This window comes from Rhinatrema bivittatum, chromosome 10, assembly GCF_901001135.1.
Source record: "Rhinatrema bivittatum chromosome 10, aRhiBiv1.1, whole genome shotgun sequence".
Taxonomy (NCBI): domain Eukaryota; kingdom Metazoa; phylum Chordata; class Amphibia; order Gymnophiona; family Rhinatrematidae; genus Rhinatrema; species Rhinatrema bivittatum.
This window is the reverse complement of record NC_042624.1, coordinates 74790349-74806802: the sequence shown is the minus strand read 5'-3', so window position 1 is coordinate 74806802 and position 16454 is coordinate 74790349. Positions and strand designations below refer to the sequence as shown.

General features: G+C 46.8%; 1 long non-coding RNA gene across 1 annotated transcript; it reads right to left on the bottom strand.

Annotated features, from left to right (window-relative positions):
• Nucleotides 1-2965: 2965 nt before the first annotated feature.
• Nucleotides 2966-15449, bottom strand: LOC115100477. Its single transcript, XR_003859092.1, has 3 exons — nt 15320-15449; nt 5735-5843; nt 2966-3133 (listed from the first exon to the last, which is right to left on the bottom strand). It is a non-coding gene; the product is annotated as an uncharacterized LOC115100477 (long non-coding RNA).
• Between the last annotated feature and the right edge of the window lie 1005 nt (nt 15450-16454).

Below are 16454 nucleotides of genomic sequence, written 5' to 3'. Positions count from 1 at the left end.
CCTCGCTCTGGCATTTTGGGGGGGTTCAGGAGGGTGGGGGATTTATTTTAAAGGGTCGGGGTGAGTTTTAGGGATGTTTTAGTGTGCTGGTTTTCCCGCCCTCCCCCGATTTACGATTTACACGATATTTACAAAAACAAAACCGCGACGATCCGATTCCCTCCCCCCCCCAGCCGAAATCGATCATTAAGACGATCGATCACATGATTCACATCTCTAGTTAACATGATTAATAGACATTTATGGACTTCTCAAACAGGAGCTTATCCAAACCTTTTTTAAACCCAGCTACACTAACTGCCTTAACCACATCCTTTGGCAATGAATTCCAGAGCTTAAATGTCAATTGAGTGAAAAATAATTTTCTCTGACTTGTTTTAAATGCACTACATGCTAACGTCATGGAATGCCCTTTGGTCCTTGTATTCTCTAAATGAGTAAATAACTGATTCAAATTTACGTGTCCAAATTCTTTCATGATTTTATAGACCTCTTTCATGTCCACCCTCAGCCCTCTCTTCTCCAGGTTAAACAGCACTAACATCTTTAGCCTTTCCTCTTAGAGGAGCTGTTCCATTCCCTTTATCACTTTGGTTGCCTTCTCTGTACTTTCTCCAGTGCATCAGTCTCTTTTTTGAGATGCGGCAACTAAAACTGAATACAGTACTCGAGGTGCAGTCTCACCATGGAGTAATATAGAGGCATTATGATATTTGCTGTTTTATTCACCATTCCCTTCCTAATAATTCCTAATATTATGATTGGGTTTTTATGACTACTGCAGCACGCATTGAGCTGACAATTTTAATGTATTCACCAGTATGATTCCCAGAACATTTTCCTGAGTGGTAACTCCTAATATGGAACCTAACATCATGTAACTACAGCCTGGGCTTTTTTCCCTTTACGTACCATCATGCACTTGTCCACATTTTATATCATCTGCCATATGGACAGTCTTGCAAGATCCTCCTGCAATTTATCAGTATCCACATGTGTTTTAACTATTACAAATAATTTTGTGCCAATATACCTTGAACAATCATTGATTAGTGGAATTTAAGATAATTTAAATGGATAAATAAATTCCCAGAAGAAACTGCTACCAATGGCACAACTGATGCCAGTATTTTCACAGGGAAGGAAGGAAGTGGGATCACCAATTACTGTTTTTGCACAGGTCACCATTTAACCTAGAATCAGAATTTTGTAAACTTTTAATTTTCCAGAAACAGCACTGCTCTATAAAGGGAAAATCTTCTGAGCAATCGCCTTGTTAGCCTCTAAGGTGCCACCCGCCTCCTGTCATTGTTATTCTGTACAGTGAAAATCTCCGGAGGGATCGTCCAGTTCGCCTCTAAGTGCCACCCTCCTTCTGTCATTCTACTTTGAAAATTATTCTATTCTGTACAGGGTCATTTTTACCTGATACAGAACTGCTCACACTATGTTGGGGGAAAGTTAAGTGTGCAGTTCCTTCAGGTGCATCCTCTCGAGTCGAGTTGCACATGGTTTTCATGCATCTTCCCTTGCATCACTGCCCACGCACATTAGCAGCTTTGACTGTGCACAGGGAGCTTTCCAGGGGTAATTATCAAAAGGAAATACCTATTTATTTTTATGTTGAAAGTTGGTGCTAAATTCACAGGTTAAAAGAACCCAAGACCTCTGCATGGTCTTAAAATTGCCTCCATGGTTATCAAGTATGTGGGAGTTTTAGCGAGCAAACTTTATTTATTTTATTTAAGTGTTTTTATATACCGTTGTTTGGAACTGGCCTTCACAACGATTTAGAAGAGAAACAGTACATAGAACAGCTAACAGGTGCACCGAAAGAACATGAATAAGATGCAATTTGAGAACGAACGTAAATAAGATACACTTTGTGATCAAAAACAGTGGCATACAAATTAGGAGCATTGTGGGGTTACAAAATTTAGAAGAAGTAATAGGGAACTATAGAATATTTAGGGAGGTATTAAGAACTGTAAACATATAGCAGGAAATTGAACTATCATTGGTATACTATACATAATGGTGGATTGACTTATTTAACAGGATCGTGATTAAGTGTGTGGAGTGTGGTATCTGCTTGTTTAGCTTATCCGATGCCGTCTTTGTAGGTTTGTTGGAACAACCAGGTTTTGAGGAGTTTTTTGAACACTTTGATGTTACTCTGAAGCCTTAGATTTTCAGGGAGCTTATTCCAGAGGGTTGGCCCAGCTATTGAGAATGCTCTTTCGCATATGGTAGTACGTTTAGCGGTGCAACTGTGGGAATTTCTAATATTGCCTTATTTGCAGATCTTGTGCTACGCCGTGATATTTGTATGTGTATATCATCGTTTATCCATTTGACTTCATTCCCGTGTATGGTTTTATGGAGTATGGATAGTGTTTTGAATTCTATCCATTTATCTATGGGGAGCCAGTGAAGTGATTTTAAGACAGGTGTGATGTGATCTCTTTTCTTTTCACTGGTTAGAACTCTAGCTGCTGCATTCTGTAGGATTTGGAATATGCTAATATTCAAAGGAAGCAATGTGAGTGGTGTTTGGTTGAACATTAGTGTAAGGTAAAGGCGTTTACAGCGTCTGGGCACTTTGTGCAAGCTATGCTGTGCGGGCAGCTGAGAAGGGCAGAAGAGTGTGTGCTATGGAAGGCTGCACTTACATTTATCCACACTGAGGGCAAGTTTCAGAAAGGCCAATTTCCCTGCATGAATCACAAAACCTGTCCCCCACACCTGAGCCCCTTTTGCCTCATCAGACAAGAGACGCACTCTCAAGGTTTCTGTGTCAAAGTGCTCAGCGCTATGGATTGAGTCATGAGACTGTCTCTGTATATTTTATTTTACTGACATATTATGAGTTGTGAGGATCTTCTGCATCATTATACAGTAAATAATACAAACTCACCTGGAATTTCAAAGCTTTTATTTTATTAGTGGAATTGGATAAGTTGTTTACATGATGCCATTAGCCTACATTTATTTTCCCCTGAATAAAGCAATACAAGAGCCAGCAAGGCCAAGAAAATATCCTGGAGGATGGCAGAATTCATGCGTGAGAAGAACTGGAAGATGAGCTCTTGTGTTAAACCGGAAGATAAAGCAAATTCAGCCTCGGTGATTCCTTAAAAAGAAAAAAAATTCAAAATGGTGAATTCATTCATATTCTCAATTTAGAAAACTACAACACAAAGAGGTTGATATTCAATGCTAGATAGCCAAATAAATAGGACTTATCTGGCTATCTAGCAACCGCTGAATATCTAGTTAGCCACATAAGTTGTGGGCGGTCCATAGGAGGATCAGGGTGGCGGTACTTAGTCAGATACGTTATCTGTCTTGGTAGCGCTTTCTACAGGGATATTCAGCAGCGTAGCCAGGCTACTGAATATCCCATCTAAGGCCAGGATTCAACATGTGAAATGATGAACCCTGTGCTAAGGCCATGCGGAATGATGAACCCTGTGCTACAGGGGGGCAAGAGGGCGAAGCAGGGGGCGCTCGGGCGTTAGCCAGCAGCCAGCCATAACACGGCAGTGTGGTTTCGCCTGCTGCGGTGCAGCCATCCTGCAGACTAACTCAGGCATAACACCACCATAAAAGGTGGTTCCATTTCCCACGCTACTTAAATGACAGCCTAGCAGAATATTTTACATTGGTCACATATGAGGAACACAAACAGACCCTTACCAAAAAAAGCCAGAATAAATAGACCATAAAATATAAATAGTAATGTGCAGACAAAAAACAATCTAGAGCAAGCAAGACCTCTGTAAGCAATAACGGAAAAATAGAAACATTACCGTACCTCATAAAACATCAAACAATAAAATCAAGAAATATAAACATCATTTGTAATAGTAAAACCATACTACTAAAAAGAATAATTCAAATCAGCTGACATTTATATCCAATAAGTAAAAATTAATATAATTTTTTTAAATTCCCCTAACACTAGTACATATTTCAAAACAGCAAACCCATCAAATAACACCTAATAATTTAAACCAAGTATAAAATGACCCATTGCTCTCCATATCCAGGAGCTTTTGATTTCCAGTCATTATGAGATTTTCAAGGATTAGTTAGTTAGAGAGCGGTGGGAAGGAGAGGGGGCTGTGGTACAGGACAAACTTTCTTCTCTCCTCACATACACACACATACACATGTTAAGTCTCTCTCCTGTTTGCTATCTCATATACACACAAACACAAGCATATACACACACACACTCACATACTTACTTGTTCACACACATACATGTTTTCTCTTTTTCACACACATACACTCTGTCTTACAAACATATACATGCTTTCCACACATTCACACACATACTCTCTCACTTACATGCACATGCACATATACACACACATGCTTTTTCTAACATCTTCCTTTTCTCTCTCTCTCTATCTCTCTCCCTCTCTCACACACACACATACACACACATGCTTTCTCACATATACACATACTTTCTCACTCTCTCACACACACACATGCACACATACTCTCTTTCACACTCACACACATGCGCACATGTACATATCCCCACTCTCTCACAAACACTTACTTTCACACACACACACAAACACACATACACACTCTCTCTCATACATGCTATCTATCTCTCTTACATACACACAGGCTCTGTCTCTCATACACTCTCTTATACACTCTCACATGCATGTTCTTTTACATAAATTCACACACAGACATGTTTTCTCTCTCTCTCACTCATCCATATGCACTCTCACACACACTTATGCTCTCTCTTGCACACACTTACACACACACAATATTTCCCCACACATACACTTTCACATCTTTACTCTCTTTCATACACTGTCTCACCTGCACAAACACACTCTTTGTGTGTTTGACTATGTGTGAGTAGGTGTGAATGTCTCTCCTACATCTCAGACAGATCTCAGACAGTCACACACACACACACACACACACAGACTCTCTCTCTCTCCTCACCCTCGAAATATGCAGGCAGCAGCAACCTCCTCCTCAGGCCTTCAGGCAATGCAGACAATTCCTTTTTCTCCTTTTTATAGGGCAAACAGTGCCTTTAAGCCTAGAAAATCTGGCTACTGCTCCTGCTCTTCTCTTCACCTCTGGGCCAGAACACTGCTCTTGTTCTTCACTTTGATGGCTGAAAGTGCCCAACCACTACTTCAGCTCCTCCCTTGGAGCAAAGCTGATGTTGTTCTTCAAGGCCTCAAAAGCTTACTATTTTTTTTTCCAGTTCTGTGGGGCCCTGGATTCCTGCTCCTTCTGGTGTGAGCAGGTCTTCTTCTTCTTCTGCCTTCATGGGCCCATGACACGCTTCGTTTTCTGGGCCCCCAAGGGTGGGAAGAAGGAGACCCATGATCCTGCCACCAGGAAGACTCTGCTCCATAATGTTGCTTCCACATCTAAGCAGAGCTAGTGAAAATACCAGGTGGCTGCCTCCTGTAGCACCCTAGTCTGCCTAGTGCTTTCACCAGCCCTGTTTGATGGCAAATGTCGAAGCACATGTATGTGCAGAAGTATCCATTTAGAAAACTTCTAAACACCCTACGTGTGCATAAACTTCTGTGAGCAAAGCCCATGTAACTGAAATGGTATGGTCATATGATAAGGAATGGGATTTAGAAAGAATCAGACATTGTCTACCCATCCCAAGTTTTAAATTATTTTACTCTCAAGAATAACTATACAGACATATCCTACTCTCACTTACATAAAAAAGGGGAATCTTCTATGCCTGCCGGTTCTATCTTCTCCATCAAGCCCCTGCACAATGTCTCCATGCTCATCTGCCTGCATCAGCTCTTCACAGGCAACAGCAGCTGAAAATGAAAGAAGACTCCATTAATTCACCAGACAAACAAATCCAAATAGTTCAAATATTATTTCAGGAGTTATTATTATGACTCAAACATGTTTTGGCTATTTATTATTTTGTCCATTCCATGCTTATGGCCCCAAATTTTTATTCCCTGTACGTACCAGGATCAGTCCAGACGGTGGGTTATGTCCCCCGTCCAGCAGATGGAGTCAGAACAGAGCTCGAGGGCTCCGCCTCCTATACCAGCTCACCCTCTGCTGGAGCTCAGTATCTTTCTGACTCCAGCAGATGTGAGTTGGAGAACCAGTGCTTTCCCAGTCTGACAGGTTTTTGAGTCTCTTTCTACTTTTCTTTGAGTCCTACCTGTTTTTTCTTTGCTAGCTAACAATTTGGATCAAGTTATTTAAAAAAAAAAAAAGTTTTTATTCTTGTCAGTGGTTTTGAGGAGGCGTGCTTCTCTGTTCTGCCTCCTCCTGCAGTGTCACTTTCCTACGTTTCGGGGTAAGTGTATTTTTTTCTGTGTGGTTTTCTTTCTTGCAGCGTTTCTCTTTACTTGTCGGCGCTTGCCGGTGCACTCGGCTCTCTCACGCGGTCCTTGACGGTCCTGCGGCCCGGCGAACGCTATCTCGGGCCTGGGCGCGCCGGTAGCGGTTCTTCCCGCCGGCGCCTAAGGATCTGTCAAGCGGGTTGTGTCGGCCTTTCGGCCCCCCCGCGGTGCGCTCCATTTTTGGCCCCCCCCCCCCCCCCCGAGGCGTTTTTCTCATAGCGGCTTCTTCATGCCGCGCTTTTCCCGCTGCGAGACCTGCGGTGAGGCAGGGTCTCGTTTTTCGAAGGAGGGAGTTTGCCCGCGCTGCCTTCCTGAAGGGGAAGGTGGTTCGCGTGGCTCGAGTTCGCGCCCAGCGCCCTCCTCACCTCAGCCAGGGATGTGTGGGCCAGCCACGTCCTCGCCAATGGCGGGAACGGCGGCCATGTTGGAGCGGGATTTTCCTTCAGAACACGCTCCGGAGGAAACAGACGCAGTTCGGGGCGCCCCCCGCCTGCACCGAAGCCCCGAGGAAGCTCTACCGGCCCGACCACCGCAAGGGGCCCCTCCGGCTGCGACTTCAGCCAGCCTGCCGTTCTTTTCCCCGGACTTCATTTTAAAAATGCATACGGCTTACCTGCAGGGCCTGACAGAGCCGGGGGGAGCCCCCTCGGGGCCTCCTGCGCCCAAAGTGCCCAAGCTCTCGTTTCCTGCCTCCGGGCCCCTGACCTCGGCTGGGTCAGCCACAAGCTCCTCGGCTTTGCCATCCCAGCCTCGAGTGGTGGGAGCGGCTCCCCCTTTGGGTCCTGACCCTTCGGACCCTCCGGATCCGGCGCAATTGGAGGGACAAACGGAGGGCGACGACCCGCGAGCCTTACGATTCTTCCATAAGGAGGAACTAGAAGACCTGCTTCACCAGACCCTGCAAGAGCTAGATCTGGATCCTCCAACGGAACCCCCGGCGCCTGTGGCTCCGGCGGTCGCAACGTGCTCCAAGAAAGGGGACCCGGTCCTGGCCGCCCTTAGGCCTAGGGCTAAAGCTTTCCCGGTCCATGAGTCTTTTCTCCAGCTCCTCACTGGGGAATGGGACGTCCCTGAAGTGGCATTGAGGGTCACCCGGGCCATGGAGAAATTGTATCCGTTGCCAGAGGATTTCTTAGATCTCATCCGGTTCCCTAAGGTGGACTCGGCGGTCTCAGCGGTGACGAAGCGAACTACGATCCCGGTGACGGGCGGGACGGCCCTACGGGACACACAAGACCGCAAATTGGAGACATTCCTCAAGAGGGTGTTTGAGGTTTCGGCCCTAGGGATGCGAGCTGTCATGTGCAGTTCTTTGACCCAGAGGGCTAGTCTTCTCTGGGTCCAGCAACTCCTGACGTCGCAGCAGTTGCCTCCGGAAGAAGCAGCTCAGGCTGACAGCCTGGAATCTGCCATCGCTTACGGGGCGGATGCTCTGTATGACCTTTTTCGCGTTCTGGCCCACTCCATGGTGTCAGTAGTAGCGGCTCGTCGCCTCCTGTGGCTCCGGAATTGGTCTGCGGACGCCTCCTCCAAATCGAGCCTGGGATCCCTTCCCTTTCGGGGGAAATTTCTTTTTGGGAACGACCTGGATCAGATCATGAAGTCTCTGGGGGAAAACGCAGTGCATCGTTTACCCGAAGATCGCCAGAGGCCTTATAGGCCGTTTGCCTCCACCAGAACCAGGGCTCACGCACAGCGACGCTACAGATCCTACCGGCAGTCCAATCCTCGCACTGCTCCCAGTAGATCCCAACCGTGGTCGCGGTCCTTTCGTGGGCGGAGGCCCGCGAGAGAGGGCTCGGGCCAAGGGAACCCCCCCTGGCAAATCTACCCAATGATGCCAGACCGACCCACTCCTCCTGTCCGCCCATCGGGGGCCGACTCACGGATTTCGTCGAGGAGTGGGTGAAGATTACTTCAGATCAGTGGGTCCTGGACACCATCCAATACGGTTACGCCTTGGAATTTGTCCGTCTTCCTTGGGACAGATTTCTCTTCTCTCCGTGCGGCTCCGACCTCAAGCGGATGGCGGTTCAACAGACACTAGACCGTCTGCAAGTCATAGAGGCTATTGTTCCCGTTCCCTTCGCCGAGGTGGGCTCGGGCCATTATTCCATCTACTTCGTGGTTCCCAAAAAGGACGGCTCGTTCCGGCCCATACTGGATCTGAAGGAAGTGAACCGCTCGCTGCGGGTCAACCGGTTCCGCATGGAGACGCTGCGTTCCGTGATTGCTGCGGTACACCAGGGGGAGTTTCTGGCTTCCCTGGATCTGACGGAGGCGTATCTGCACATTCCGATACGTCCGGAACACAGACGCTACCTACGCTTCAAGATCCTCGGTCAGCACTTTCAGTTTCAGGCCCTACCCTTCGGGCTCGCAACGGCTCCGCGGACCTTCACCAAGATCATGGTGGTGGTGGCGGCGGCCCTCCGGCGGGAGGGGATCTTAGTGCACCCCTACCTGGACGACTGGCTGGTGCGGGCGAAGTCCTTCTCGCATGGGCAGGCCTCGGTGGCCAGAGTCTTGGAGATGCTTCGCTCCCTGGGCTGGGTGGTGAATCTCCCCAAGAGTTCCCTCGTCCCATCCCAACGCTTGGATTTTCTGGGGGCGACCTTCAACACTCAGCAAGGCATGGTCTTCCTGCGTGCGGACAAGGCCCTATCCCTGAGGGAGCACGTCCGTCAGTTCGCGACTTTGTCGGAACCCACCGCTTGGAATTATCTACAGCTTCTGGGAGTGATGGCGTCCACCATCGACATGGTGCCCTGGGCGTTTGCTCACCTATGTCCACTGCAGGCGTCCCTGCTGTCGCGATGGAAACCGGTGTCACAGGAGTACCAGGTGGTTTTACCCCTCCCCCAGTCAGCTCGAGACAGTCTGGAGTGGTGGCTGGTCCTGGCTCACCTGGCCCGAGGCGTCTCCCTCGACGTTCCCTCTTGGGTGATCGTGACCACCGACGCCAGCCTCATGGGGTGGGGCGCTGTCTGCGAATGAAGCGCCACACAGGGGACGTGGTCCTCGGAGGAGGCGAGGTGGTCGATCAATCGTCTGGAGACCAGAGCAGTACGCCTCGCACTTCGACGTTTCCTCCCCCTGCTTCGGAACCGAGAGGTACGGGTCCTTTCGGACAACGCGACCACGGTGGCGTACATCAATCGTCAAGGCGGAACGAGGAGCGAACAGGTCTCCGCCGAAAGCACGCTCCCGATGGAATGGGTGGAACTCCATCTGGTTCGGCTCGCGGCCTCCCACATCGCCGGCGTGGACAACGTGCAAGCAGATTACCTGAGTCGTCAGTGGCTGGACCCCGGCGAATGGTCCCTTTCCGACGAGGCGATGACACTCCTGGTTCGCCGTTGGGGAACGCCGCGACTGGACTTGATGGCGACCGCCCTCAACGCTAAGGCCCCGCGCTTCTTCAGTCGCAGAAGGGAGCGCAGCGCGGAGGGGGTGGATGCTCTAGCGCTACCGTGGCCGGCAGATCAGCTTCTCTATGTTTTTCCTCCCTGGCCCTTAGTGGGCAAGATACTCCGCAGGATAGAAACTCACAGCGGACCCGTGATTCTAGTAGCTCCGGAGTGGCCGCGTCGTCCTTGGTTTGCAGACCTGCTTCACATGACAGTGGACGGACCGGTACGCCTGAGTCATCTTCCTCGGCTCCTACAGCAGGGACCGGTATTTTTCGAGCAGGCGGCACTCTTTTGTCTTGCGGCTTGGCTTTTGAACGGCACCGCCTCCGCCGCCGAGGCTACCCGGAGGCGGTAATCTCTACGATGCTCCGGGCCCGCAAACCGTCTACCTCTGTTGCCTATGTGCGAGTGTGGAAGGTCTTCGAGGCCTGGTGTGCCAATCATGGGGCCCGACCCACGGAGGCGTCGGTGCCTCTGATCCTTCAATTTTTGCAGGACGGGCTGGATAAGGGCCTTGCATACAATTCCCTACGTGTGCAGGTAGCGGCCCTGAATGTTCTGGTACAGACAGCGGTCGCCCTGCCTCTCCAGGCGGATATCGCCCGATTCCTGAAGGGGGCCAAACATCTACGGCCGCCGGTCAGGGACCCTTGTCCGTCGTGGAGTCTTAACCTAGTTCTCCGGGCCCTAGCGGGCGCTCCTTTCGAACCTCTACAGGAGTCTTCGCTTAAAGACCTCACTATGAAGACGGTCTTTCTGGTGGCCATATGCTCTGCCCGTCGCATCTCGGAGCTGCAGGCTCTTTCCTGCAGGGAACCCTACCTTCGCATTTCGGAGGCGGGGATCTCGCTGCGTACAGTACCATCCTTCCTCCCGAAGGTGGTCTCTCCGTTTCACATGAATCAGACGGTGGAACTCCCGGCGTTCTCTCCAGAGGAGTCGAGGTCTCTTCGTCACTTGGACGTCAAGCGAGTCTTACTCCACTACCTAGAAGTTACCAATGACTTTCGGGTTTCCGATCATTTGTTTGTGCTCTGGTCGGGACCTAAGAAGGGCTCCTCAGCATCAAAGACGACCATCGCCCGCTGGATCAAGGATGCCATCTCGTCGTCTTATATCGGGGCTGGACGGGATCCGCCCAGGGGCGTCCGGGCTCATTCTACACGCTCTCAAGCAGCGTCTTGGGCGGAGTCTCGTGCCGTCTCCCCACAGGAAATTTGCCGGGCGGCGACGTGGAAGTCGCTGCATACCTTCGCTAAGCATTATCGCCTACACCTGGCGCCCTCGGCTCCTGGACACTTTGGCGATCAGGTTCTCCGAGCAGGGCTCTCAGGGGCCCACCCATAGTAGGGAAGCTTTGGTACATCCCACCGTCTGGACTGATCCTGGTACGTACAGGGAAAAGAAAATTATTCCTTACCTGCTAATTTTCGTTCCTGTAGTACCATGGATCAGTCCAGACGCCCACCACGCTGGGATCTTGCGACCTGCTCGGATTCATTGTTATCTACTGTCTCTTCTTTCTTAACTCTGGTTCTCTATCAGAGTTGTACAGCTCCTCACAAGTTGACGTTGGCGGCCTCTTTTTGTTAGGTCATGCCTGTTCTATTGTTCTTGATGTTGTCTTTCATCAGGGTTTTGATCCAAATTGTTTTGTTATTGCTCTTTTGGGCTTTGTTATTCACGATACTGAGCTCCAGCAGAGGGTGAGCTGGTATAGGAGGCGGAGCCCTCGAGCTCTGTTCTGACTCCATCTGCTGGACGGGGGACATAACCCACCGTCTGGACTGATCCATGGTACTACAGGAACGAAAATTAGCAGGTAAGGAATAATTTTCTTTTTATTTACATTTTTTAATATAGATTATCCTATATGCTAAGAAGTTTATATTAAGATTCATAAAGTAAATCTAACTACTATACAACAAGGATATGCAGAACGAAAAATTCATTCCAGTTTAAGTTATTTCAGTAGCACCTCAATTAGTTTCATTAATTTTAAAAAAAGTGTTAATTTGTTTCATTCATTTTTTTGTTTTATAATTAAGTCAAAAGGAAAAGGCACCATGGACTTCACTATCAAAGAAAAATGGGCCTAGGACGCAGACCAATGCTGGTTCCTAGCCCAAGGATGGGTCCCGTCCATTCTGGGGAAAGGCACCATAGTAGCATCATTGCAGCACATCCTCTGGGCAGATGATATCATTATCATTCACTGGACCAAGAAAGAAGATGCCAGATGGCCTGTTCCTGGACCTCTGGTCCTGGGCCTAGCTTAGGCCTGGGCCCTGGCATCAGGATCTGGCTTCAGCTGGGTCTCATCGTCAGACCTGGCAATAGTCCTTGGCTCTAGGCCTAGATCTGGTCCTGGCGATGGGACCCAGCTTCAGCTCAGGACTAAGCCTTGGAGTCTGGCCTTAGCCTCAGCGATCAGGACCCAGACTCATGCTGGGACCCAGCATCGGGTCTAGACCTAGGACCGGGCCTCGGCATTGGTTCCCAACATTGACTGGGCCCCAGAATTAGATCTGAGCTAAGCTGCAGGCCTAGGCCTGGGTCTTGTCTACCAAGATACGGCCTCAGGCCAGGGCCCGGTAGAAAAATATTTCCACAGTTTTTACATGTCTCAGAATTTAATGGAAACAAATATGAGTGAAAATGAAAATAGTCATTAAACTTTGAAGGCACTGGATATTACTATTTATTAACTATGAACTGAAACAAATCTAACCTGATTCAGTGTTTTTGCTTATTTGTTTTAAACAAATGTGCATCCCTAATAAGCACTTAACCTCCTTCTCAGTACTTCAACTGTCTTGAAAGGCATAAAACTTACCTATAAGTAACAGCTTCTCTCTCAGTATATAATAATTGCAAGTGGTTAGTTATTTTTCTATTTTTAGTTGTTGCATAGATTGTTTGGTTTTGTACAAATTTAGTTCTCACTCCTCTAGACTATTACAATGCCATGTACAGAGGGCACCCCAATCTCCAATCACCAAACTCCACTGCCAGAGCAATCACTAACTGCAGAAAATGAGAATGGGCCTCCCCCTCCTAATCTCACTGCACTGGCATCCAATCCCACTGTGATTTAAATTTTATATCTTACCCATTACTTTCAATGCCTGGAAGGACCCTGGTCCCACCTACTTGAAAGGAATAACATTTGTCCCAAAACCCACAGTTAAGTGAAAATCAATGCCTGGCCATGCCCTCCCTCTGGCTGATCCAGAACCTTCAATGGAGTAGCTCCTGCCCTTTTGAGCTCTTGCCTTGGCCTTTTGTTGCCAATTGAAGATGTGGATTTTCAGCCAGCAAAGCACAGTAGTAACAGCCTTGACCCCAAACAAAGCCTCAAACCAACACACCTGTGCCCTACAACTCCCTAAGGGCCACGCAAGCCAAACAAACAACTGTGGCAGACTCTCCCATGAAAAAATCCCTAAGAACAGATTTCTAACCCTAACATCAAAGACTATGTTTGCTATCCCCCAACCCGTAATTGTTTTGTAATACCTCCTATCTATTTAAATACCCAACACTCATAATCTCACTGTACTAAGAATCACTATTTAGTGACAAACCTCCAAAGGGTCATTTTTTAAGCCATTCTGTTCATAAAACAGAGGTTTATGCAGGGAAATGGCTTGCTATAAAATTGTCCAGAAGTAAAAGTATGCGTATAAGGTGACTTCACATGTATTTTTTCCCACTCTGTAAAGAGGTACTCCCAAGCAGAATCAAGGTGTTGTTTTGTCTTAGACACGTACTTTATATTTTAAAATTTATGCACATAAGGGTATATTTTCAAAAGCCATTTAGATGGATAACTGGAATGTTCTCCATCTAAATGGATTAGCTGCATATTTAAAAGGCTTATCCGGCTAAATTCTAGCGGTTAATGAATTATAAGGCTAGAATTTATCCAGGTAAATTGGGGGCAATCCTGGGGCAGGAGGTAGGCGTTCCAGGGAGGAGCGGTATTAGCTGGTTAAGTTAATCTACTAACTCTAGACGTGCCATAGGGAAGGTCTGAAGTTAGCAGATACCACATATCCGGCTCACTCTAAATTATCTGGGTATACTCAGTAGCACGGCTGCACTGCTGAATATCCCGGTTAAGTTAACCTACTAACTCTAGACGTGCCATAGGGAAGGTCTGAAGTTAGCAGATACCACATATCCGGCTCACTCTAAATTATCTGGGTATACTCAGTAGCACGGCTGCACTGCTGAATATCCCGGTTAAGTTAACCTACTAACTCTAGACGTGCCATAGGGAAGGTCTGAAGTTAGCCAGATACCACATATCCGGCTCACTCTAAATTATCGGGGTATATTCAATGGCACTGCTGCACTGCTGAATATCCCGGTTAAGTTAACCTGCTAACTCTAGACGTGTCATAGGGAAGGTCTGAAGTTAGCCAGATACCACATATCCAGCTCATTCTAAATTATCCAGGTATATTCAGCAGCACAGCTGCACTGCTGAATATCCTGGTTAAGTTAACCTACTAACTCTAGACGTGCCATAGGGAAGGTCTGAAGTTAGGCAGATACCACATATCCTGCTCACTCTAAATTATCTGGGTATACTCAGTAGCACGGCTGCACTGCTGAATATCCCGGTTAAGTTAACCTACTAACTCTAGACGTGCCATAGGGAAGGTCTGAAGTTAGCCAGATACCACATATCCGGCTCACTCTAAATTATCGGGGTATATTCAATGGCACTGCTGCACTGCTGAATATCCCGGTTAAGTTAACCTGCTAACTCTAGACGTGTCATAGGGAAGGTCTGAAGTTAGCCAGATACCACATATCCAGCTCATTCTAAATTATCCAGGTATATTCAGCAGCACAGCTGCACTGCTGAATAACCTGGTTAAGTTAACCTACTAACTCTAGACGTGCCATAGGGAAGGTCTGAAGTTAGGCAGATACCACATATCCTGCTCACTCTAAATTATCTGGGTATATTCAGCGGCACGGCTGCACTGCTGAATATCCCGGTTAAGTTAGCCGAATATTTACCCCATAAATTTTTCCAAAATTCTTGGGCACTCAAAATAGCAAGTATAACTTTATGCAGGATATTTTGTGGGATAATTTTCAAAGGATTAGTGAGCTGACACATAAGTTAGGCAGCTTCTTACAAAATTGTCCTCCAAATATATTGTAATCCGTTTTGAAGTGTCTGACCAGCCTCAAAGAAAGGAATAGAAATCTTAAATGAAAAGTATTCCATGATTCTCTTTTTCTTTGTGAAGTGGCAGCACAAATATTGAAAGACATAAGTTAATATTTTACAAAGCTATAAAAGGGTAAACTCTGATATTGTACTACATGCACATGCTGTGTAAGGACTTACATCTTTAATACTCCTTTTACTGTCAAACTACAGTCTTATGAAAATCAAACCTCAAGCACTAGTCTATTGTCAGTAATATCTACTTTGGAAAAGCTTACATTTCTCCTTCAGTTTATTAGTTCTGCAGTAAAAACATTACTCACCAAAGTAGTAGCACAGTGCCAGTGTGATCAGCAAGAAGGTAACAGTGAGTCTCATGGTGGTTGATGATTCTTCTCTAGGAAGTCTAGTTTTGAAGTACAGCAGATCTCACTGTGCAACTGCAGAGAGAGAGCTCAGATATATATACTGAACTGTAGGTATGTACACACACATGCAGGGCTCTTTCTAACAGCTAACGCAGCAAAAAAAAGTTCTAGAATCCAGGTGACCAAAAATATACAAAGATGAATATTTACTCATTCTCATATGGGTTTGTGGTAAGAATACATATTTGAAAGTCATTTGTCTTCTTTCTTCCAGAAGGAACAATTATTTACACAACTTATAATACTTGCAGCCATCCCAAGTCTCCTCTAGGCCAGTGGTTCTCAACGTTTTTTCTGTCGGGATACACCTGGCAGATAGCTCTCACCTGTGTAATACACTGAACACAAGACCATCATAGGGCTAAATGTAAACATACACTCTGCATCAACAGTAACCCTCCTCCCCAGCCCCCCTCCAACAATGGATACAGAGCAGAACTAGGACATTTGCTGTACAACTCATCATACCAGAAAGATATTTCTGGTGTCATCTCAGTAACAGCAAAACAAGCTCTTCCATACCACCAAGCGCAATAGCCCTACTTATGAAAAGACAGCAATTTACCACCAATGCATTTTCTATTGACATAATCCAATAAATAAGACTATTACACATGCCTACCTATTAGTAAAATACCTCATCTCGGTCATACACACAGACCCAACCTTTACCAAGTACAAATTAACCACAAATACAAATATGGAGACAGAAACTGGAATGGAAACCAAAAAAAGCCATTCTGCATGCAGTGCAAAACCAGAGAAATGGAAACAGAAGTATAGCACCTAACATACTCCCAGGATTTGCAATAATGCACACAAACCAGTCCACACAAAGTTACACCTGCATTATGGAACGTACTCCAACAGTAACAACCCTTTTTTAAGGGGGTTAATAAGCATTTAAATATAGATGAACAGGTAGATGTAGTGTATTTGGATTTTCAAAAAGCATTTGACAAAGTCCCCCTCATGAGAGGCTTCTAAGAAAACTAAAAAGTCATGGGATAGGAGTGATATTCTTTCATGG